The sequence below is a fragment of the Somniosus microcephalus genome, chromosome 10, assembly GCF_052327205.1.
Source record: "Somniosus microcephalus isolate GS21.2 chromosome 10, FLI_Smic_1.0, whole genome shotgun sequence".
Lineage (NCBI taxonomy): Eukaryota > Metazoa > Chordata > Chondrichthyes > Squaliformes > Somniosidae > Somniosus > Somniosus microcephalus.
The window spans coordinates 135,148,380-135,171,630 of NC_140996.1; the positions used below are offsets into that span (position 1 = coordinate 135,148,380).

Sequence of the window (23,251 nt, forward strand, 5' to 3'; positions counted from 1 at the left end):
ACATATAAGCTACTGGGGGATTGACAGGGTAGATGCTGAGAGATTGTTTCTCCTGGGTGGAGAGTCTAGAACTAGGAGCCACAGTCTCAAGATAAGGGGTTGGCCTTTTAAGACTGAGATGAGGAGGAATTTCTTCACTGAGGGTTGTGAATCTTTGGAATTCCCTGCCCCAAAGGGCTGTGAATGCTCAGTCGCTGAGTATATGCAAGGCTGAGATTGATTGATTGATTTTTCGACTCTAAAGGAATCAAGGGATATGGGGATCAGGCAGAAAAGTGGAATTGAGGTCGAAAATCAGCCATGATCTTATTGACTGGCGGAGCAGGCTCGAGGGGCCGTGTGGTCTACACCTGCTCCTAATTCTTATGTTCTTACGGTTCAAACATATGTATAACTGAACCAAATCACAGTATTATCTATGTTCAAATTATGTGGCTTTGATTCTTCTGTCAAGCCTGTAACCTTGGAGGCAATTTAACAAATCTACACTACACAGCACTTCTTTCTAGGGACATGAGTTTGACTCATTTGGTTGTTAAACTCCTTTTGAACTGGGTCTGAATTAAATGGACTGCTACCAAACTAAAACTAGAACATGATGTATTTATATTGCAGCAAGATTTTTTGATATTGTGCCACCCAAGTAATTTGTCCTCCTAGGTAGGTAGGAAGGCAAGGAATAGGAGACCGGCTTCTGACGTGGATTGAAAATCAGAGAAATTTACAGCACAGAAGGAGGCCATTCTGCCCCTTGTGTCTGTGCCGGTCCAAAAAAAGAGCTATCCAGCCTAATCCCACTTTCCAGCTCTTGGTCCGTAGCCTTGTAGGTTGCAGCACTTCAAGTGCATATCCAAGTACTTTTTTATGTGATTAGGATTTCTGCCTATATCACCCTTTCGGTGAGTGAGTTCCAGACCCCCACCACCCTCTCGATGAAAACATTTCTTCTCAACTCCCTTCTAATCCTTCTACCAATGACTTTAAATCTATGCCCCTGGTATTGACCTCTCTGATAAGGGAAATAGGTCCTTCCTATCCACTCTCTCTAGGCCCCTTATAATTGAGTTTGAAGATCAGCCATGATCTTATTGACTGGTGGAGCAGGCTCGAGGGGCCGTGTGGTCTACACCTGCTCCTAATTCTTATGTTCTTATGGTTCAATCATATGTATAACTGAACCAAATCACAGTATTATCTATGTTCAAATTATGTGGCTTTGATTCTTCTCTCAAGCCTGTAACCTTGGAGGCAATTGAACACCTCAATTAAGTCCCCCCTCAGCCTCCTCTGTTCCAAAGAAAACAACCCCAGCCTATCCAATCTTTCCTCCTAGCTAAAATTTTCCAATCCTGGCAACGTCCTTGTAACTCTCCTTTGTACCCTCTCTAGTGCAATCCTTCCTGTAATGTGGTGACCAGAACTGTACACAGTACTCTAGCTGTGGCCTAACTAGTGTTTTATACAGTTCAAGAATAACCTCCCTGCTCTTATAGTCAATGCCTCAGCTAATAAAGGAAAGTATCCCGTTGCCTCCTTTAACCACCTTATCTGTCTATCCTGCTATCTTCAGGGATTTATGGACATGCACTCCAAGGTGTTTCTGTTGGCTAAACCAGGGAAAGCAAAAGTTAATGGAGCTGTGTTGACATGACAACGGGCCATTATCCGGTTGTTACAGGGAGCAGTGCTTGGGCTACTGCTATTTAGTTTTAAAAAATCATTTTGTGCAGGGGACAGAAATAAAGCTACCTAAGTTTGCAGATGACACCAAATTGAGAATGAGGTGCTTTAAAGAATAAGGAAGAGGTAAGCCAAATAGAAAGGGATTTGGATAGGTTGGGAAGGTAGGTGGATGAGTGGCAAATAACATTTGATGTGGATAAGTGCAAAATTGAGACTAGAGAGAGGAAATGAACACTGGGAATATAAATTAGCTGGTTTTAGGCTACAAGACTTAAGAGTAGAGGTACCTGCAAGTATTGATGGATAGTGCACTGAAACAAATAGCACACTGTGTGGAATCAGTAACGAGAGCTAACTTGATCTTGGGATGTATAACCAGAGGGATAGAAATTCCAGGAAGTGTTGAAGTTTGTACAAGGCATTGGTATGGCCACATCTGGAGTGCTGTCTATAGTTCTCAAAGCCATACAACAATAAGAATGCCCAGGCATTGGATGCAGTGCAGAAAAAGGCAATTAAACTGATGTTTAGCTCAAGGGACCTTGTTTCAGTGAGCTTTGAGTGAAGTTGTTGCATTTGGATAAATGCTGCTGCATCTTTGTGGCATTCTTTACATATGACTTTGTACAGTGTTTGCACATGTACACAGTCTTTCCATCTTTAATGCCTGGGGTAAAATGCTTCCACACATCTGACTGTAAACGAGGCATTGTTCTATGCAGAGAAATAAAGGGCATTCGTCTCTGTGTCGAACTGCGGTTGATCAGCACGATTGCAACAGGGTGAGTAAATTTTTCCTGATGCTCCATGTGATGGAAGCATAACCTGTGCACGCACGACGCTACATCACCAATAGAGGGAGCTAATCGCTCATCCACTCATTCAACCAATCAGGACACATTTGTTCACAGTCACACAGAAAACTTGTAATTATTAAAACAAGCCAATTAAGAAGATAAACATATATTGATTAAGAAATTCCTTAATCATTAAGATTCCATCTCTGTTAGTAATTTTAAGAGAGGACCTATGAAAAAAAATATGAAAGAAATACAAAAAAAACAATGTTATGCTAGCATGTGCTTTTTTGGGCAAAATTTCCAAAATTCCCAAGGTAAACTCCCCGTGGAAAATTTCTGGAAATTTACCGGAAACTTTCCACCCCTTCGCAACCCTAGTTTGGTCACCGCTAGAGTGCTGTGTACAGTTCTGGTCACCACAAATATTCAAGATCCTTAAAGGATTAGATAAGTTGACCCCAATATTAGTCCACAAACTCTAGAACTAGAGACATGCACGCAAGGTTCTAAGAGAAAAGGTACACTTTAGACTTAAATTCTAAATGCAGAACTTGGGGAGCATATGGAGCTGATGACCGAGGGAAGCAAACAGTGTGGAAACAATTGAGAGAATTGGATAGATATTTGAGGGAGTGGGTAATGAAATGCTAATAGTTGTTCAGCTGCTCATTTGTGCTGCATTGTCTTCTCCAATCTTGTACATTCCTGTGTTTCTATTGGACAAGCGCTACAGACAGGAAATGCACTTTAAAAACATATAATAGTGGATCTCCTGTAGCGTCGTTCACAATTAGTCAGATCATACAATGATTTATAAGGAGAGGAATATTATACTGAGTTCATTCAAAGGTTAATTTCTTTGAAGCTGGTGATCAAATCCCTGATGTGGGAAAGGCAATTCAAGGCGGCAGACATTATGGCTCCAGTATTTTCCTTTCCTGGAGTTATTCTGCTCATTCCAAATGACTGGCAAGTGATTCACCTAAAATGACTTAATAACTTGCATATAATTAGCCCCTTCCAAGTGTGACACTGGAAGTGTGACACTCACATGATGGAAACTGCACAGATGTACCATTTTTCTAATGTGGACATTTTAAGCCTTTTCAGTTTGCAATTGGGATAGATTAAGTCTTTAGGCATCTGTCGTGTATGATTACTCTGGCCAAATGAAAGCCATTATCTAAATGGTTTTTTAAATTAAATTTATTGGACATTCAGGTCATTTAAAAATATATATATTTTAAAGCTATTTAATACATCAGTGACTTGTACAGAATGGTATATTGTAAATGTCTTCAGGTTTTTAATACTTGTTTCTACTTTTAGCCCTTAAAGCCAGGGCAATGTAATGCATGGCATTCCATCTTTGATTTTTTTTTTCAATTGCAATTGCTTTTTCTATTTTTAACAAACATAACATTTTTTTCAGTGGAACTGTTTTAATGCTGGATAAAACTATGGTATATCTGCTTTTAAATGGTTTTAACAATTTTTTTAAGCAAATTTTTAAAAATTCCTGTCAGATTTTTAAAAAGTGAAAGGAAGACTTCCAGTGCCACCATGACCCAAACAGGTGCTAGCTTCAGACTGTGATAATTTCTGGAAGAAATCATCTCTGCAGTGCCCCAAAAAACATTTAACACATGGAAGAATTAACTCACTCACACCATGACCCCAAAAAAATTCACTAGCAGGTCAGTCCTTGTCCTCCCTCTGTTAACCCCCTGCCCCAACAGCTCCTGAGCTGGATTCCCATGAAACTCTACTCCTTCCCCCACTGTCATCTTGTCTGAGGTCTGTTCATGGTTCCCAAACTGGCTACCCAGGAGGACTGCAACCTTCACCAACAGTCATGCACACGGAAAAGAGATAAGTGTGAAATCGTTGATGCAATCGCACTCATCTCCTTAATGCAAGAGGAGAGATCAGTGAGCACTGGTGCAGTTGATCTAGCCCTTTACATTTGCCACTTGAAATTCCCTACCACAGCGAGCGGTGGATGCTCAGTCAGTGAGTATATTCAAGACCAAGATCGATAGATTTTTGGATATTAAGGGAATTGAGGGATATGGGGATAGTGCGGAAAGGTAGAATTGAGGTCGGAAATCAGTCATGATCTTATTGAATATCGGAGCAGGCTCGAAGGGCTGAATGGCCTACTCCTGCTCCTATTTCTTATGTTTTTATGAAATACTAGTAAAGCTCTCGGTGATGTCAGCAGGATTGTGGACTAGAACTCTGCCTGCCTACTCTTCCTGTAACTGATCCCTTTGGTTCTGCTCTGACCTAGATTGAGAGACTTGTGCTTGAAGTACACTCGGCTCTACACAGCTCCTTCACTGGAACTCTGTGGACCTGAGTACCTCAGCAGCTAAAAAGATGCTTCCCTCATCTGACCCAGTGAATGCAAATTCTGTTCCCACCAAAAGCAACTGCTTACCCTAGGGATAGCTAAGAGTTCCAACACACTATCTCTCAGCCAAGATCCAGATGTATACCACTCGATCCTTTCCCAATGGACTGCATCACTACACTCCCCATTGGGGACTTGAGCAATAACGCCCTTTCCCTACAACCAGCCAGTGCCAGCAACTCTGATTGTCTAACCCCAATGCCAGCAACTATAACAGCACAAAACTCAATACAGAGGACCAGGCCCTGCATAAGCGGAAAGGGCAAAAAAACTTGAGACAATGAAAGAAAAGAATGACTCTTTCTTTTGCCCTTTCCAGAAAATAGTCTCGGTCCAAATTAAAGCACTTAGGCTGAACGACAAAACTCCAAGAGAGCTTCTTAATAGACATCCAGACCAGGCACAGGGGCTCCTTGGGCTCTGCTGCACACACACCCAAGGAAAACAGCAAATAAAAACTGAAAATCTGTGTACTTGAAGTGGATGAAAAGCTCAAATGGACTCTCTACTGAAAGAAAGAACTTGCATTTATATAGCACCTTGTACGACTGCAGGACGTCCCAAAGCATTTGAAAGCCAATTAAGTACTTTTGAAGTGTAGTCACTGTTGCAGTGTAGGAAACGTGGCAGCCAATTTGCGCACGGCAAGGTCCCACAATCAGCAATGTGACGATGACCAGATAATCTGTTTTAGTGATGTTGGTTGAAGGATAAATATTGACCAGGACACCGGGGAGAACCCCCATGCTTTTCTTCGAAATATGGTAATAGGATTTTTACATCCAGCTGAGAGGGCAGACGGGACCTCGGTTTAATGTCTAATCCAAAAGATGACACCTCCGAGAGTGCAGCACTTCCCTGAGTACTGCACTGGAGTGTCGACCTGGATTATGTGTGCAGGTCTCTGGAGTGGAACTTGAGCCACAACCTCTAACTCAGAGGTGAGAGTGCTACCACTGAGCCATGGCTGACACTAGAGAAGGACCAAGAGAAGACCATAAAAATGAACAACTTCAACAACGGAGGATGACTTAAATAATTACCTGACCCTTAGTATCCCAAAAGGTTGTGAGAAGAACAGAATAAAATTGGATTCAGAAGATCCTCTGATCCCTCATACCTGAACAGCAGGATGGTCCAGATGTTCCTGTAAAACACTATTTCCAACCCCCCCCACCATGCCCATTGTCTCTCCTCTCCTAGGGCAAAAGTAGCCAGCTGTTCCCTTTTAAAAGTTACTATTGAATCTCCTTCCACCACCCTTTCAGGCAGTACATTCCAGATGACAACAACCTGCTGCATTAAAAAAAATTATCCTCTAGTTCTTTTGCCAATTATCTAAAATCTGTGTTCTCTGGTTACCGACCCTCCTCTCAAAATGCATCACTTCACACTTCTCTGCATTAAATTTCATCTGCCACGTGTGTGCCAATTTCACCAGTCTGTCTGTGTCCTCCTAAAGTCTGCTATTATCCTCCTCACTGTTTACTAAATTTCAGTCTTTGCATTGCAGCTAGGGCCCTGGGAGAATGAAACCAAAAATTGATTTTTCTCTGTATAGAATTTGGATCATATGTCCAAGAGTCTGAGATATGAATGTCAGTCAGAACAGATCCGTACATTGATTTGATATGTTGAAAAATATTAAAATGATTTACATGCATAATTGTAACTGAACATTGGAATCAGACAAAGGACAGTCATCTTGACAGTTGGATATTTCTCCAATGCATAGTCCACCTACAGTTTTAAAACCATGTGGCTTGGACTGCCCAATAATATTTTTAAAACACTGTGGCATAACTTGGATCTTCCATAGAGAAAGGTCTTCAGTTTGCACTAACAATTGAACAACAACAAGAAGTACTGAGTTCAATACCCCCCTATCCTCTCTTAATCTCTCCCTCCATGTAAACTACCCAACCCATATTCACTGCCACCTTGACCTTGCCATTTCACATCGCCTTGCTACTCCCATTGTGGCAATCACAGATAAGGCCATCTCTGACCACTTCCTTCCTTGTCTCACTCTCCACCCACATCCTCCTTCCCCCCCCCCCCCCCCCCCCCCCGTGCCAAACCTACTTCCTTCTGTGTCCACTCCTGGAAAAACCTCTCCCCCAACTCACTTATGAAATCCCAACTGCCCAGCCTTTGGCCATCCATTCACCACGATATTCCTGAAGCTACAAATCTGCTCAACCACAGCCTCACCACCACCTTTGATGCCCTAGTCCCTATTAAAACCGTTACTCTCTCTCACCCTGGCCATTCCCCCTGGTACAGCCCTCACCTCCGCTCTCTTAAGTCCAAGGGACGCAGACTTGAACAGATATGGCGGACAACTCATTTAGCCATTCACTGCCCGATCTGGTTGGACCACTAAAGCTCTACTGGGTCTCTCATCTGCCAAAACTGCTCACTATTCCAGGAACATTCTGTAATGCAAAGATAACCCCTGGCTTCTTTTCTCTATTGCAAACCGTCTTCTTAAACCCCACTCCCCTGTCTCCTCCACCCTCGCCTTCAACAAGTGTGAGGAGCTCATGGTGAAAAGCTAAAATCAGTGGAGGTCCAAAGAGACTTGGGGGTCCAGGTACATAGATCATTAAAATGTCATGAACACGTACAGAAAATAATCAAAAAGGCTAATGGAATGCTGGCCTTTATATCTAGAGGACTAGAATACAAGGGGGTAGAAGTTATGCTGCAGCTATACAAAGCCCTGGTTAGACCACACCTGGAGTACTATGACCAGTCTGGGCACCACACCTTAGGAAGGATATATTGGCCTCGGAGGGAGTTCAGCTTAGGTTTACCAGAATGATACCCGGACTCCAAGGGTTAAATTACAAGGAGAGATTACACAAATTAGGGTTGTATTCCCTAGAGTTTAGAAGGTTAAGGGGTGATCTGATTGAAGTTTTCAAGATATTAAGGGGAACAGATAGGGTAGATAGAAACTATTTCCGCTGGTTGGGGAGTCTAGGACTAGGGGGCATAGTCTAAAATTTAGAGCCAGACCTTTCAGGAGTGAAATTAGGAAACACTTCACACAATGGGGGAGAAGTTCATTGTAGCCCCGTTTGGGGCGCTAACTTTAAAAAGTTGAGAAAATTAGTGCCAGGCGTTAATGATTCTAAACGTTAAAAAAATTTGGTTTTGCGCTCCAGGAAGGAAGTGGAGCGCTAAATCAAACGCTCCACTTCCTTCTTCAAACGCAATCGGCAGCAAGCGGGGAAGAGACTTCACCTGTGCTGCTCACTGGGCCATGCAGCGCTGTCGAGTTCAAAGGCTCCTTCCCTCCCTTAAAGGGAAGGGCCGTCGCTGCAGGCTCTGCAATATAAAAGGTACCTACCTGGACCACCAAGGCAGCCACGATCCCGCGCGATCAGCCTGGCACTCGAGCAGAAAAAAACTGGAACAAGAAAGGTAAGACCGATATCCTAGGGGGAGTGTTTGCTAGTGCTGTTGGGGAGGGTTTAAACTAAAATGGCAGGGGGTTGGGAACCTGTGCAGGGAGACAGAGGAAAGGGAAGCAAGGATAGAAGCAAAAGACAGGAAAGAGAAAAGCAAAAGTGGCAGAGAAATCAAGGGTGTAAATCAAACATGGCCACAGTAAATAATAATTCTAAAAGCACTAAGAGTGTTTAAAAAACATGCCTGAAGGCTTTGTGTCTTAATGCGAGGAGCATTCGTAATAAGGTGGATGAATTAGCTGCGCAAATAGATGTAAACGGATATGATATAATTGGGATTACGGAGACATGGCTCCAGGGTGACCAAGGCTGGGAATTCAACATCCAGGGGTATTCAATATTCAGGAAGGTCAGGCAAAAAGGAAAAGGAGGTGGGGTAGCATTGCTGGTTAAGGAGGAGATTAATACAATAGTAAGGAAGGATATTAGCTCTGATGATGTGGAATCTGTATGGGTAGAGCTGAGAAATACCAAGGGGCAGAAAACGTTAGTGGGAGTTGTATACAGACCCCCAAATAGTAATGCTGAGGTTGGGGATGGCATTAAACAGGAAATTAGAGACACGTACAATAAGGGCACAGCAGTTATCATGGGTGACTTTAATCTACATAGAGATTGGGCTAACCAAATTAGTAACAATATTGTGGAGGAGGAATTCCTGGAGTGTATATGGGATAGTTTCCTGGACCAATATGTTGAGGAACCAACTAGAGATCAGGCCATCTTAGACTGGGTATTATGTAATGAGAAAGGATTAATTAGCAATCTTGTGCGAGGCCCCTTTGGAAGGAGCGATCATAATATGATAGAATTCTTCATTAAGATGGAGAGTGAAGTAGTTGACTCAGAGACTAAGGTCCTGAATTTAAATAAAGGAAACTACGATGGTCTGAGGCGCGAGTTGGCTAGGATGGATTGGGGAACGTTACTTAAAGGGTTGACGGTGGATAGACAATGGCAAACATTTAAAGATCGCATGGATGAACTACAGTATTTGTTCATCCCTGTCTGGCATAAAAATAAAACAAAAAAGGTGGCGCAACCATGGCTAACAAGGGAAATTAGGGATAGCATAAAATCCAAGGAGAGGACATATAAATTGGCCAGAAAAAGCAGCAAACCTCAGGATTGGGGGCAGTTTAGGATTCAACAAAGGAGGACAAAAGGATTAATTAAGAGGGGGAAAATAGAGTATGAGAGTAAGCTTGCAGGAAACATAAAAACTGACTGTAAAAGCTTCTACAGATATGTGAAGAGAAAAAGATTGGTGAAGTCAAGTGTAGGTCCCTTGCAGTCAGAATCAGGGGAATTTATAATGGGGAACAAAGAAATGGCTGACCAATTAAATACATACTTTGGTTCTGTCTTCACAAAGGAGGACACAAATAACGTCCCAGAGATGTCAGGGAACATAGGGTCTAATGAAAGGGAGAAACTGATAGAAATCAGTATTTGTAGGGAAATGGTGTTCGGGAAATTGACGGGATTGAAGGCCTATAAATGCCCAGGCCCTGATAATCTACATCCTAGGGTACTTAAGGAAGTGGCCCTAGAAATAGTAGATACATTGCTGGTCATCTTCCAAAATTCTATAGACTCTGGAACAGTTCCCATGGATTGGAGGGTAGCTAATGTAACCCCACTATTTAAAAAAGGTGGCAGAGAGAAAATGGGGAATTATAGCCCGGTAAGCCTGAGATCGGTAGTGGGGAAAATGCTAGAGTCCATTGTAAAAGATGTAATAGCAGAGCTTGACTAATCTACTGGAATTTTTTGAGGATGTAACTAGCAGAATAGATAAGGGAGAACCAGTGGATGTGGTGTATTTGGACTTTCAGAAGGCTTTCGATAAGGTCCCGCATAAGAGATTAGCGTGTAAAGTTAAAGCACATGGGATTGGAGGTAAGGTACTGACTTGGATAGAGAACTGGTTGGCAGACAGGAAGAAAAAGAGTTGGAATAAACAGGTCTTTTTCCGAGTGGCAGGCAGTGACTAGTGGGATACTGCAGGGATCGATGCTAGGACCCCAGCTATTCACCATATATATTAATGATCTAGACGAGGGAACTAGATGTAATATCTCCAAATTTGCAGATGACACAAAGCTGGGTGGGCATGTGCGCTGTGAGGAGGATGCTGAGAAACTCCAGTATGATTTGGACAGGTTGGGTGATTGGGCAGATGCAGTATAATGTGGATAAATGCGAGGTAATCCACTTTGGCAAAAACAGGAAGGCAGATTATTATCTGAACGGCAATAGATTGGGAAAAGGGGTAGTGCAACGAGACCTGGGTGTCCTTGTGCACCAGTCGCTGAAGGTAAGCATGCAGGTGCAGCAGGCGGTTAAGAAGGCAAATGGTATGTTGGCCTTCATAGCGAGAGGATTTGAGTAGAGGAGCAAGGATGTCTTGCTGCAATTGTACAGGACCTTGGTGAGACCACACCTTGATTATTGTGTGCAGTTTTGGTCGCCTTATCTGAGGAAGGATGTTCTTGCCATGGAGGGAGTGCAGCAAAAATGCACCAGACTTGATACCTGGGATGTCAGGAATGACACATGAGGAGAGATTGGATTGAGTGGGCTTATATTCGCTGGAGTTTAGAAGAATGAGAGGGGATTCATTCAAACTTATAAAATTCTAACAGGACTAGACAGACTAGATGCAGGAAGGATGTTCCCGATGGTGGGGGAGTCCAGAACCAAGGGTCACAGTCTAAAGATAAGGGGTAAGCCATTTAGGACAGAGATGAGGAGGAATTTCTTCTTCTTAGGCAGTCCCTTGGAACCGAGGATGACTTGCTTCCACGTTAAAAATGAGTTTGCAGGTGAATGATGAGTCCAATGCGGGACCTACAGTCTCTGTCACAGGCGGTTGAAGGGGCGGGTGGGTGGGGTGCTTGGGTTGACGTGCGCTGCCTGCGCTTGGCTTCCGCTTGCTCCCGGCGAAGAGACTCGAGGTGTTCGGCACCTTCCCGGATGCTTCTCCTCCACTTTGTGCGGTCGTGGGCCAGGGATTCCCAGGTGTCGGTGGGGATGTTACACTTTTTCAAGGAGGCTTTGAGGGTGTCCTTGAAGGGTGTCCTTGAAGCGTTTCCTCTGCCCACCTGGGGCTCTCTTGCCGTGCCGGAGCTCCGAGTAGAGCGCTTGTTTTGGGAGTCTCGTATCGGGCATGCGGACAATGTGACCCGTCCATCGGAGCTGATTGAGCATGGTTAGAGCTTCGATGCTGGGGATGATGGCCTGAGCAAGAACACTGACGTTGGTGCGCCTATCCTGTCAATGGATTTGCAGGATCTTGCGGAGGCAGCATTGGTGGTACCTCTCCAGTGCTTTGAGGTGCCTGCTGTACATGGTCCATGTCTCTGAGGCATACAGCAGGGCAGGTATCACTGCTGCCCTGTAGACCATGAGCTTAGTGCCGGGTTTGAGGTCCTGGTCTTCAAACACTCTCTTCCTCAGGCGACCGAAGGCTGCACTGGCACACTGAAGGCGGTGTTGGACTTTGTCGTCGACGTCTGCCCTTGTTGACAGTAGGCTTCCGAGGTATGGAAAGTGGTCCACGTTGTCCAATGCCTTGTTGTGGATTTTGATAATCAGGGGGCAGCACTGCGTGGCGGGGGCAGGTTGGTAGAGGACCTTTGTCTTACGGATGTTTATTGTAAGGCCCATGCTCTCGTATGCTTCGGTGAAGGTGTTTACGATGGTTTGGAGTTTGACCTCTGAGTGGGCGCAGACGCAAGCATCGTCTGCATACTGTAACCCAGAGAGTGGTGAACCTGTGGAATTCTCTACCACAAAAGGCAGTTGAGACCAATTCATTAAATACATTCAAGAAGGAGTTAGATATATTTCTTAAGGCTAAAGGGATCAAGGGATATGGGGTGAAAGCAGGGACAGGGTATTGAATTTGGATGATCAGCCATGATCTCATTAAATGGCGGAGCAGGCTCGAGGGGCCAAATGGCTTATTCCTGCTCCTATCTTCTATGTTTCTAGGTAAGTTTTTTTTTTACTTACCTTGGCCATCTTGCCATTAATCATCGTCCGCAAAGCGGCCGGCTGCCTGATGCACGCCTCCTGCAGCTGTCGGTGTTTTCGACCGGCGCTGCTGCAGGGGTTGGAAGTCAATTTCGGGTCTGGGGCAATGCGCACGGTGATGACGTTATGATCACCGGGCAAAGGAGCTCTGGGCGCAACACCGTAGCGCTGCCGCAAAACTCCCGCTGAATATGGTGGGAGTCGATGTTAGAGCCACGCCCGGTCGCAAAGCTATTTGTGTCTTGTGAGTACCCCCACCCCTCCCGGGGGCTCTAATGGGAGGCACAAAGGCACCCAATTTCGTCCCCAAGGGGTGGTAGAAGTTTGGAATTCTCTTCAGCTTACCCATGATTTCAACCTGTGTTTTAACCTACTTATCTTTCCTTGCCTCTGTTCCTAGGATAATTCATTTTTGCATTATTCTGGGACTGGAGCATAACATACATAACCATTTTTGTTAGTCTACACCAGTCTTATTTATCTCCTTCACCTCCTAACAAGAAATAAATAAATAAATATATAAATAAATAAAAACTCCTCAAATGTCTAAGTTTCAGCATTAAAGTAAACCTGAAGCCCCACAATTAGCAGCAACAAGCCATACTTTTCAAGTTTTATAGGCAGAAACATTCATCTTATTCGAAGATGATCGGGACAAATTATTTTTAATGATTTTATTCCTCAGCGAGCTTTATATAGGGGATAAACATTGTCCTTTTGAATGTTCTGAATAGCACACAGGCCAGAATTGGAACCTGATTGAGATTTTAAAGAGCTCATTCCATACAACCACCCTCATGGAAAACCCAGTTTGCTTACCCTAGAAATGTTATATTAAACATCTACCAACCGTTGTTAATCAAGTATACTGTGTTTGGTAAATCTAAATGTGGAAGTTAAAGTTGTAGAGGATTTGGTTGGCAATTTGTAGGCTTTGAATGAAAATTCGGTCGTGATGTCCCACTAATAAAATAAAATAATCCTTTACACAGTAATCCATAAATGGAAACATTTACATAATTTCACCACAAAGTGTTTTTTTGTTTTGAAATCCCTATCTGCATTTATTTCAAAGCTGCACTGTGTGACATTTCTAGGATAAGCAAACTGGGTTTTCCACGAGGGTGGTTGTATGGAATGAGCTCTTTAAAATCTCAATCAGGTTCCAGTTTGGAATTAATGCCTCTGCAAGTAGCTGTAATCATCTTATCTTCTTACATTAGGTAGAAGTTAATCTGTACAGCATTTCAGGAATTCTGATAATCCTCTAACAGAAATGGCTGCAGTTATATTTAACCCTATTCAAAACCAATTGCTGGAATAATTTCAGTATTGAAAAATCTGGAAATATCAATCCTTTGATTTTTTATGATGGTATTTTATATTCAAACACCTTGCTGTATGAAGGAGTTTATAATCCTTTTGAAGATGTGAGTTGAGACCATCAATGAAGCAATTATTAATACAGATATCTTCATAAAGATCCTGTATGGCCCGACATGTATAGCATTTCTCTTTTGTTAGTCCTCATTCTGATCTGTTAAAAATACAGATAAACTCAGTTAATCAAAAAAGATATGCCATAACTGAGGTTATAATCAGTGCTGAGTCCAGAGGTAAATATGTTGATATTTTATCCCATTCCTTGGGTTCTGTTCAGCATGCGAGTACTGCATACAAGTCAAGTTCATACTCTTGCTCTTACCATGTTTGAGATCTTGATCAATGATATGACCATCGCAGACCACTCTTACCATCTACATGTTATTTCCCACCTGATCTTTACCCTACCTAACTAGTCCCTCATCAATTCACACTCTATTCCCAACTCGCAGTTCTCTGGCTCTCAACCCATCAGGACACCACTTCCACTGCTGACCTACTAAACTCTCCTCATCCCACCAAGTTACTCACCGTCTCCCACTCCCATCGTACCCCTACATCTGACTCGTGCATATGGCATGACGTAATAAAACTCACTACGCACTTGGTTTGAGCATAAAGCAAGGCTTTAATCAACTTGTTTCAGAACATGGAAGTCTAGTTGTATCCACTAGCTCCTTGTCTTTACAAAATGTCCCTGGAAAGCTGGGGCCAACGCCCGAGTATTTATACTCCTTGGACGGCGCCACTAGCTGGCCGTCCAGTGTTATTTCATAGGTAGTTTCTCGATGATGAGATTTATGACATGGCACATGACAGGTCTTGTCGTCCACTGCCACATTTGACTTGACCATGTCTATCATCACCACACTTTCGTCACCACAGTTAAAGACTCCAATGACTCAATCATTCTTGAGGGCAAGAACAACCTGCGATTTATTTCCCTATGACAAACGACTTCCTCAAATTCACTTCCCTTGTCCTTTCCACTTTTATCTCCACTACTAAGTGGAAGGAGGTTGTGGATTTCTTAGTCTCAAAGATTGAAACCATCCGTGCTGCTACCTCAAATGTCACTTCCCCTCTCTGCCCACCACCAATCACTTCCCAATCCTCTTCTCATTCTAATTCTGGTCCTGCATCACTCTGCAGTTTCTCCCATTTCTCCCCTGCTCTAGCACCAAACACACCCAGTTTTCCCTTGACTCAGCTTCTCTGAGACCCACCTCACATCCTTGAGTCTATCCCCGTCCAAACTTCTAACCGCTCAACTATGTGAGTGCTCGCTAGCATTGTTAATTACATAGAATTTACAGCACAGAAACAGGCCATTTGGCCATTTGCCGGTGTTTATATGCTGCACATGAGCCTCCTCCCACTCTATTTACTTCATCTCACCCTATTAAGATATCCTTCTTTTCCTTTCCCCTTCACATAGTAATCTAGCTTCCCCTTAAATACATCTATGCTATTTGCCTCAACCACTCCTTGTGGTAGTGAATTCTACATTCTCATCACTCTTTGAGTAAACAGGTTTCTCCTGAATTCCTTATTAGATTTTTTGGTGACTATCTTGTATTGATGGCCCCCAGTTTTTGGACTCCTCCACAAGCGGAAGTATCTTCTTTACATCTATCCGATTAAACCCCTTCATAATTTTAAAGGCATCTATCAGGTCACCTCTCAGTCTTCTCTTTTCTAGAGAAAAGAGCCCCAGCCTGTTCAGTCTTTTCTGATAGTTGCACGCTCTCACTTCTGGCATCACCTTGTAAATCTTTTTTGCACTTTCTCCAGTGCTTCAATAGTCTTTTTGTAATATGGAGACCAGAACTGTGCACAGTATCCTTAAGTGTGATCTAACTCTATGGCCTGGAAATTCGATTGAGCCTGAAAAGGGGCAGTGCCAGTATTTTGGTGCTGCCTGTTGATTTAAATGAGCGCAGCACAGAATCTCTTGTGCAACGCTCTCTTTCCGGCGGTAACATCAGCAGGAGGCCGAAGGTCGCGTCTAAAGGATCGGTGTGGTGTTCTCGGGCAGTGTGATGTTTTGGGATAATATGGTGGCGGTTCCTGGGTTTTGCTGGGCCAAGAGGTATCGACTCCACTGATGGCCCTTGTAGTGTTGGAGCAATGTCCGTTGTGGTACATTAGGAGGCATCTGTTTGTCCACGGCTCCCCTCTTACTTACTTGGACATTTGTCTGGGTCTTGTGTGCGGTCCACAACTGGGTACCAGACTGCCTGGTGCTCCCACCTTCACTAACTGCCATAAATCCACAGATGTTTGCTGTGTGGAGGTTTGTGTTCCACCATGGTGTCGGAGGGGAAGGGGGATAGGGATGCACTGTCTTGCAGCTAGCAGTGACGGTGCACTATCCTGCACATCACATAGGGAATTCACTCCCTGGTGAGTGGGTCTTAAAGCACAGGCTCAGATCTGGAGGGACTGACTGGAAACACCACATAAAGACTGTGGCACAGATGTCCTTAAACCATTGCATGAGACATCAATTGAAATAAATGTTTTTAAAAAGGGAAACATAAACCTCTTGGTCCCAAGTTTACTGGTGTAAATGGTGCAGAAGGGAGTTCAATTAAATTTTTAACATCAATAGACGTTTGAAGAATACTTGGTGAGAATATGGTGCTAAATCTTCCTTAATTCTTGGCCTTTTAAAAACACACTTCAAAACTTTGCATATTGTTTCATCAGTTCCTAAACTAGAAAACCCAATGTATAAAATTTAAAGAAATGCAGCTTTGATTTCTTTCCTGAGATTATTACAACTGTAGTACAGTATAGTTTATTTTTAAAGTGTTTACTGTAATGTTTAACTGACCAGGGGGGAGATTTGATGCATCTCATTGGCAGCAGTTTTCACACCAATTACATATTCTGAGCTCTCCATAGTTACCAGTTATCTTGGCAGCTGCTTACTGAACAGTTTCTCCCGGCTCTTCGCGCAGTCAATGGCTGCACGCGCGGGTGTGCTTTGGAGAGGGTGGTAAGAGGAGAGGCGACGGCCAACATCTCTGAGCGTGCATTAGTTCGGCATTGCGTGCCGATTGATGTCACGCTCCTGGTAATTAAAATACTTGTGGCGAGCGCAGGGACGGCAGGGCTGCCGACCTGTCCAATATGGCGGCCGTCGCGTTCCGTGCTGGAAGTGGGCGGAAGCAAGGCGGCCGACAATTCTTCTACAAAACCAGCCCTAACGGCTGGCGTTAAAGCATTGAATTTCTACGCTTATATAATTTAACATAATTTCTCTGCTTTTGAATTCTATTCCTCTAGAAATGAACCCAAATGCTTTGTTTTCACTTTTTATGGCCTTGTTAACCTGCATTGCTACTTATAATAATTTGTGCATCTGTACCCCTAGATCCCTTTGTGCATCTATACCCCATTTAGACTCTTATTTTCCAAGGAGTACACGGCCTCCTTATTCTTCCTACCAAAATACACCATCTCACATTTAACTATATTGACAATGCCCATTCTGCAAGTCTGTTAACGTCTTGTATTTTGTCGCAGTCCTTTTCAGTATTAACAGTATTAAATACCGCCCCCCCCCCCGCAATTTGGTGTCATCCACAAATTTTGATATTGTACCATTTCCAATTTCCGAGTCCAAATCATTTATATAAATGTGAACGACAGTGGTCCCAGCAGCAGTCCCTGTAGAACACCACTTCCCACCTTCTGCAAGTCTTTAACCCCATCTCTCTCTTTTCTGTTTTGTCGTCAGTTTGGTATCCCTTCTGCCGCCTGTCCCTTGACTTCACATGTTCTGACTGTAGTCATAAGTCTGTTATGCGGTACCATTATCGAAGGCCGTTTGAAAGTCCGTGTACATGACGTCCACTACATTACCCTTGTCTACTCTTTCTGTTACTTCTTCAGAGGATTCAATAAGGTTAGTCAAGCACGACCATCCCTTTTGAAATCAGTGCTGACTATTCTTTATTATATTTTTGGTTTCTAGATGTTTTTTGTAAAGATTTCTATATTGTTCCTATCGCCGATAAGCTAACTGGTCTATAGTTCCCTGGTTTTGCTCTATATTCTATTTTGAATATAGGAATAACATTACCTGTCCACCAAACCCCTGGCACTATTCTCTTTTCTATTGAATTTATGCATATATAATAGTGCCTCTGCTATCTCTTCCCTAGTTTCTTTGAGTTTCTTTGCAACCCATCCAGACCTAGAGTTTTATCCTCTCCAAGTTTGGCTTGTTTATCAATTATCTCCTTCCTTTCTATCTTAAATGACTTGCTATCCTTTTTGATTTCTTCTTCTAATGTCATGTCCACCTTGTTGGTCTCCCTGGTTAAAAACTGAGGCAAAGTAACTGTTCAATATTTCTGCCATTAATGACTCCCACTGTTCAGGCACTGTCTCACTTCCTTTCGAAACAGCCTTCATCCTATGCTCCTCAAAGTCCACTCCTGACCCATCTGCCCCCTCCAGCTACTGTCCATTTCTAACCTTTTCTTGTCCAAGGTTCATGAACATGTTGTCTCCCAGCTGTGTTCATCTCTTCCACAACTTTCTGTCTGGTTTCCAGCACTAAGACCACCCTGGTCACAGTCATTAACAATGTCCTTTATGACTGTGACCATGATATTTTATCTGTCAATATCTTTGCAACATTCAATATGGTTGATCACATTATCTTTCTCTTCTACCACCTTTCGTCTGGCCCACCTCAGTGCACTTCTAACTGTCCCAAAGCAGCCAGTGCATCTCCCACAGTGCCTTCTTCAGCTCCCACAAAGCAACTTCCAAGGTTACCCTGGGATCCATCCTTGGACACTTCCTCTTTCTGCTGCACTTTGTGACATCATCCATTGCCCCCTGAACCAGATGGTTATTCAGCCATGGCTCTACTCCCTGAAATGGCACCATTCCCATTAATACTCCTTGGCCATGGATTAGAGACAGTCATCTTCCCAGATACTTTTAGGACAGCCCCAATCATACTAGTACACATGAAAAGACAGACCCTGGATGCCAGACTTTAAATGGTCACTTAGGGTTTAATCCACATTGACCAAGCAGGCTTCATACATGGTTTCCACTCAAGACAGCACCAGACTGTGACCATGATATTTTATCTATATTTTATGCCAGTCAAGCGTAGGTCCCTTGCAGTCAGAATCAGGGGAATTTATAATGGGGAACAAAGAAATGGAAGACCAATTAAATACATATTTTGGTTCTGTCTTCACAAAGGAGGACACAAATAACCTCCCAGAGATGTCGGGGAACATAGGGTCTGATGAAAGGGAGGAACTGAAAGAAATCAGTATTTGTAGGGAAATGGTGTTAGGGAAATTGATGGGATTGAAGGCCGATAAATCCCCAGGGCCTGATAATCTACATCCTAGGGTACTTAAGGAAGTGGCTCTAGAAATAGTAGATGCATTGCTGATCATCTTCCAACATTCGATGGAATCTGGAACAGTACCCATGGATTGGAGGGTAGCTAATGTTACCCCACTATTCAAAAAAGGTGGTAGAGAGAAAACGGGGAATTACAGACTGGTAAACCTGACATCTGTAGTGGGGAAAATGCTAGAGTCCATCTATATATATAAAGCGGCTCTTCTGTCTGTCCCGATGTCTGTCCGTTCTCTATACGTTTGAAAGTTACAGAGCGTACCGACGCGCGCGTCGCCTCAAAAGAAAGCTTGCGATTCCGGACCGGTCATAGGCGTATTTACGTTTCGGCCGGACAAAAATCCCGCCCGCGGTATCCCAAAAACGTTCAGCGTTCCGCTCATTAGCATCTCATTAGCGACCGTGTGACGTCGAGGTCCACCAATCGGACGGCAGGTTCCTTCCTACAGTTGAGTGTCGAGTGACTCGACGATTGACCAATCCTACGCTTCGGTGACCTCACCGGTCGACCAATCGGTGCGTGTGTGGGCGGGCCTTATCCTTCTGAACCGAGGTGAGTGGCCGCCATCTTGATTTTTCACAATTTTTTCCCCCACACTTTCTGTGTGTTAGGGAACTAAGGTAAATATTTTAATGATGTGTTAGGGAATTAAATAACAATTTAATAGGGGGGGGGGAGAGCCTCGGGAAATCGCGGGGGGGGGGGGAGAGCCTAGGGAAATCGCGAGGGGGGGAGAGCCTCGGGAAATCGCGGGGGGGGGGAGAGCCTCGGGAAATCGCGGGGGGGGGGAGAGCCTCGGGAAATCGCGGGGGGGGGGAGAGCCTCGGGAAATCGCGGGAGGGGGGGGAGAGCCTCGGGAAATCGCGGGGGGGGGGGAGAGCCTTGGGAAATCGCGGGGGGGGAGAGCCTCGGGAAATCGCGGGGGGCTCGCGCTGACCGCGCATGCGCCGCGCGCACTGACCGCGCATGTGCCGCCCGCCTGCAGCGGCCGTCCATCAGCCGCGCCATACGCGGGGGACCTCAGCTCCGGTCCATCCCGGCCTCAGAACCGGACCTCAGGCGCTAGGCAGGGGGAGGGGCCGGAGAGAGGGACAGAGGGGAGCGGGGGGGGGAGGGGGAGGGTAGGTGTGGGGGTGGGGGGAGGGAGGGAGGGAGACAGGGGAGGGAGGGAGACGGAGACAGGGGAGGGAGGGAGACGGAGACGGGAGGGAGGGAGACAGGGGAGGGGAGGGAGACGGGAGGGGAGGGAGGGAGACGGGAGGGGAGGGAAGGGAGACAGGGGAGGGAGGGAGAGGAGGGGAGGGAGGGATAGGACAGGGAGAGGACATGACAGGGAGAGGGGGGGGGACACAGGGGCAGGGAGACCAAGCGCCCCAAAATTGCCCTCGCGCCCCAAAATTGCCCTCGCGCCCCAATGCCCTCGCAACGCGGGGCTCCCCAGCTAGTAAAAGATGTAATAGCAGAGCACTTGGAAAACAGTGACAGGATCGGACAAAGTCAACATGGATTTACAAAAGGTAAATCGTGCTTGACTAATCTACTGGAATTTTTTGAGGATGTAACTGGTAAAATAGTTAAGGGAGAACCAGTGGATGTGGTGTATTTGGACTTTCAGAAGGCTTTCGATAAGGTCCTGCATAAGAGATTAGCGTGTAAAGTTAAGGCACATGGGATTGGGGGCAAGGTATTGACTTGGATAGAGAACTGGTTGGCAGACAGAAAGCAAAGAGTTGGAATAAACAGGTCTTTTTCCGAGTGGCAGGCAGTGACTAGTGGGGTACCGCAGGGATTGGTCCTTGGACCCCAGCTATTCACAATATGTATTAATGATCTAGATGAGGGAACGAGATGTAATATCTCCAAATTTGCAGACGACACAAAGCTGGGTGGGCGTATGTGCTGTGAGGAGGATGCCGAGAAACTCCAGGATGATTTGGACAGGTTGGGTGATTGGGCAGAAGCATGGCAGATGCAATATAACGTGGATAACTGTGAGGTTATCCACTTTGGTGGCAAAAACAGGAAGGCAGATTATTATCTGAATGGCAATAGATTGGGAGAAGGGGAAGTGCAACGAGACCTGGATGTCCTTGTGCACCAGTCGCTGAAGGTAAGCATGCAGGTGCAGCAGGTGGTTAAGAAGGCAAATGGTTTGCGTTCGTAGCGAGAGGGTTTGAGTACAGGAACAAGGATGTCTTGCTCCAGTTGTACAGGGCCTTGGTGAGATCACAACTTGAGTATTGTGTGCAGTTTTGGTCGCCTTATCTGAGGAAGGATGTTCTTGCCATGGAAGGAGTTCAGCGAAGATTTACCAGGCTGATACCTGGGATGGCAGAAATGACGTATGAGGAGAGATTGGGTCAATTGGGCTTGTACTCACAGAAATCACAGAAACCCCACAGTGCGGATAGAGGCCATTTCGGCCCATCGAGCCTGCACCGACACATATCCCACCCGATCCCCGTAACCCCTACACCAACACATATCCCACCCTATCCTGTAACCCCACGTATTTAATCCCCCTAACACTAAGGGTCAATTTATCATAGCCAATCAACCTAACCTGCACATCTTTGGACTGTGGGAGGAAACCGGAGCACCCGGAGGAAACCCACGCAAACACGGGGAGAATGTGCAAACTCCACACAGACAGTCGCCCGAGGCCGGATTCGAACCCGGGTCCCTGGCGCTGTGAGGCAACAGTGCTAACCACTATGCCACCGCGCTGGAGTTTAGAAGAATGAGAGGGGATCTCATTGAAACTTATAAAATTCTGACAGGACTGGACAGACGAGATGCAGGAAGGATGTTCCCGATGGCCGGGGAGTCCAGAACCAGGGGTCACAGTGTAAAGATAAGGGGTAGGCCATTTAGGACAGAAATAAGGAGGAATTTCTTCACCCAAAGAGTGGTGAACCTGTGGAATTCTCTACCACAGAAGGCAGTAGAGGCCAACTCATTAAATATATTCAAGAAGGAGTTGGATATATTTCTTAAAGCTAAAGGGATCAAGGGGTATGGGGAGAAAGCAGGGACAGGGTACTGAATTTGGATGATCAGCCATGATCGCTTTGAATGGCGGAGCAGGCTCGAGGGGCCGAATGGCCTACTCCTGCTCCTAACTTCTATGTTTCTATGACACCAATTTAACACTGCTCATGACTGCAGTAGCACCAACATGCCTGCCCTAATACTTCCTTTGTATACGGAGAAGGAATTTTACCAAGAGTTCCTGCTCCTGCTTGCTATCCAGTGGTCTATGTTGAAAATGCACATCTGGACATTGAATGAGAACATGTTTGGGCTCAACTGTGATGTTCACATGGTGCAGTAGCCTACAGACACATGAAAAATGGGAGGTGCTGGTGTCCAAAGAACCGTACCCTAACAACAGTTGGTACCTCAGGAGAGAATGGGAGAAAAGTGGCAGGGGAGGGTGGTAGAACAGCTGTTGTTGCTGAATTAATTCTGACATCCCTAATATGGACTATTCCAGACTACGCCTCTGACCCGATTAAAAAATGTGGAAACCCGGAACTTGTGGGGCCTTTTACAAGGCTTACGCTGTCATCGGCACCTCAAAAACCAGGCCATTATTATATTTATATTCAGATAAGGGGGACCTCTAGTGGCAATATTTTGTAAATGCGTGCCAATTGAACATAGCTCATTTCAGGGTGATTTTAACCCTACCCTCCCGGATGGGCAGTTAAAATTGCCCAGGTTAGTTACCCGCCCTGAAGCCGCTGAAAGTTGACCATTTGCGATTTTTTTACTTGCTCAATCGAGCAAGCGGCAAGGACACCTGCAAAAAAATGGTGGTGTCCTTTTTAACATATGCATGTTGAGTCCCGATGTCAAAGGGACCCAATTGCAATTGTAACTTGGTAAGAGCGGTAAGCAGCAGTGAATTTCCCACCAGGCTAAACCTACCTGGGAAATGTTTTGGGGCCAGAAGAGGCCCAAAAATAAGTAAGTTCATTAACTTTTTTTTTACGATCCTTACGGGGCCGGAAGGAGCGGGAGCCAGAAGGAGCAGGGG

General features: G+C 44.9%; 1 protein-coding gene across 9 annotated transcripts in view; it reads left to right on the top strand.

Annotated features, from left to right (window-relative positions):
- The window catches only part of dlg2 (discs, large homolog 2 (Drosophila)), a 1,642,261-nt gene that overhangs the window by 99,952 nt on the left and 1,519,058 nt on the right, over positions 1-23,251 (top strand). The window contains exon 1 of one of the 9 annotated variants that reach the window (XM_085998872.1): positions 17,565-17,718. The exons of the other annotated variants lie outside the window; for them this stretch is intronic. The gene's annotated coding sequence lies outside the window, so the exon portion shown is untranslated. Of the gene's footprint in view, positions 1-17,564; positions 17,719-23,251 lie in introns of those variants that run through there. 9 annotated transcript variants of the gene reach the window in all.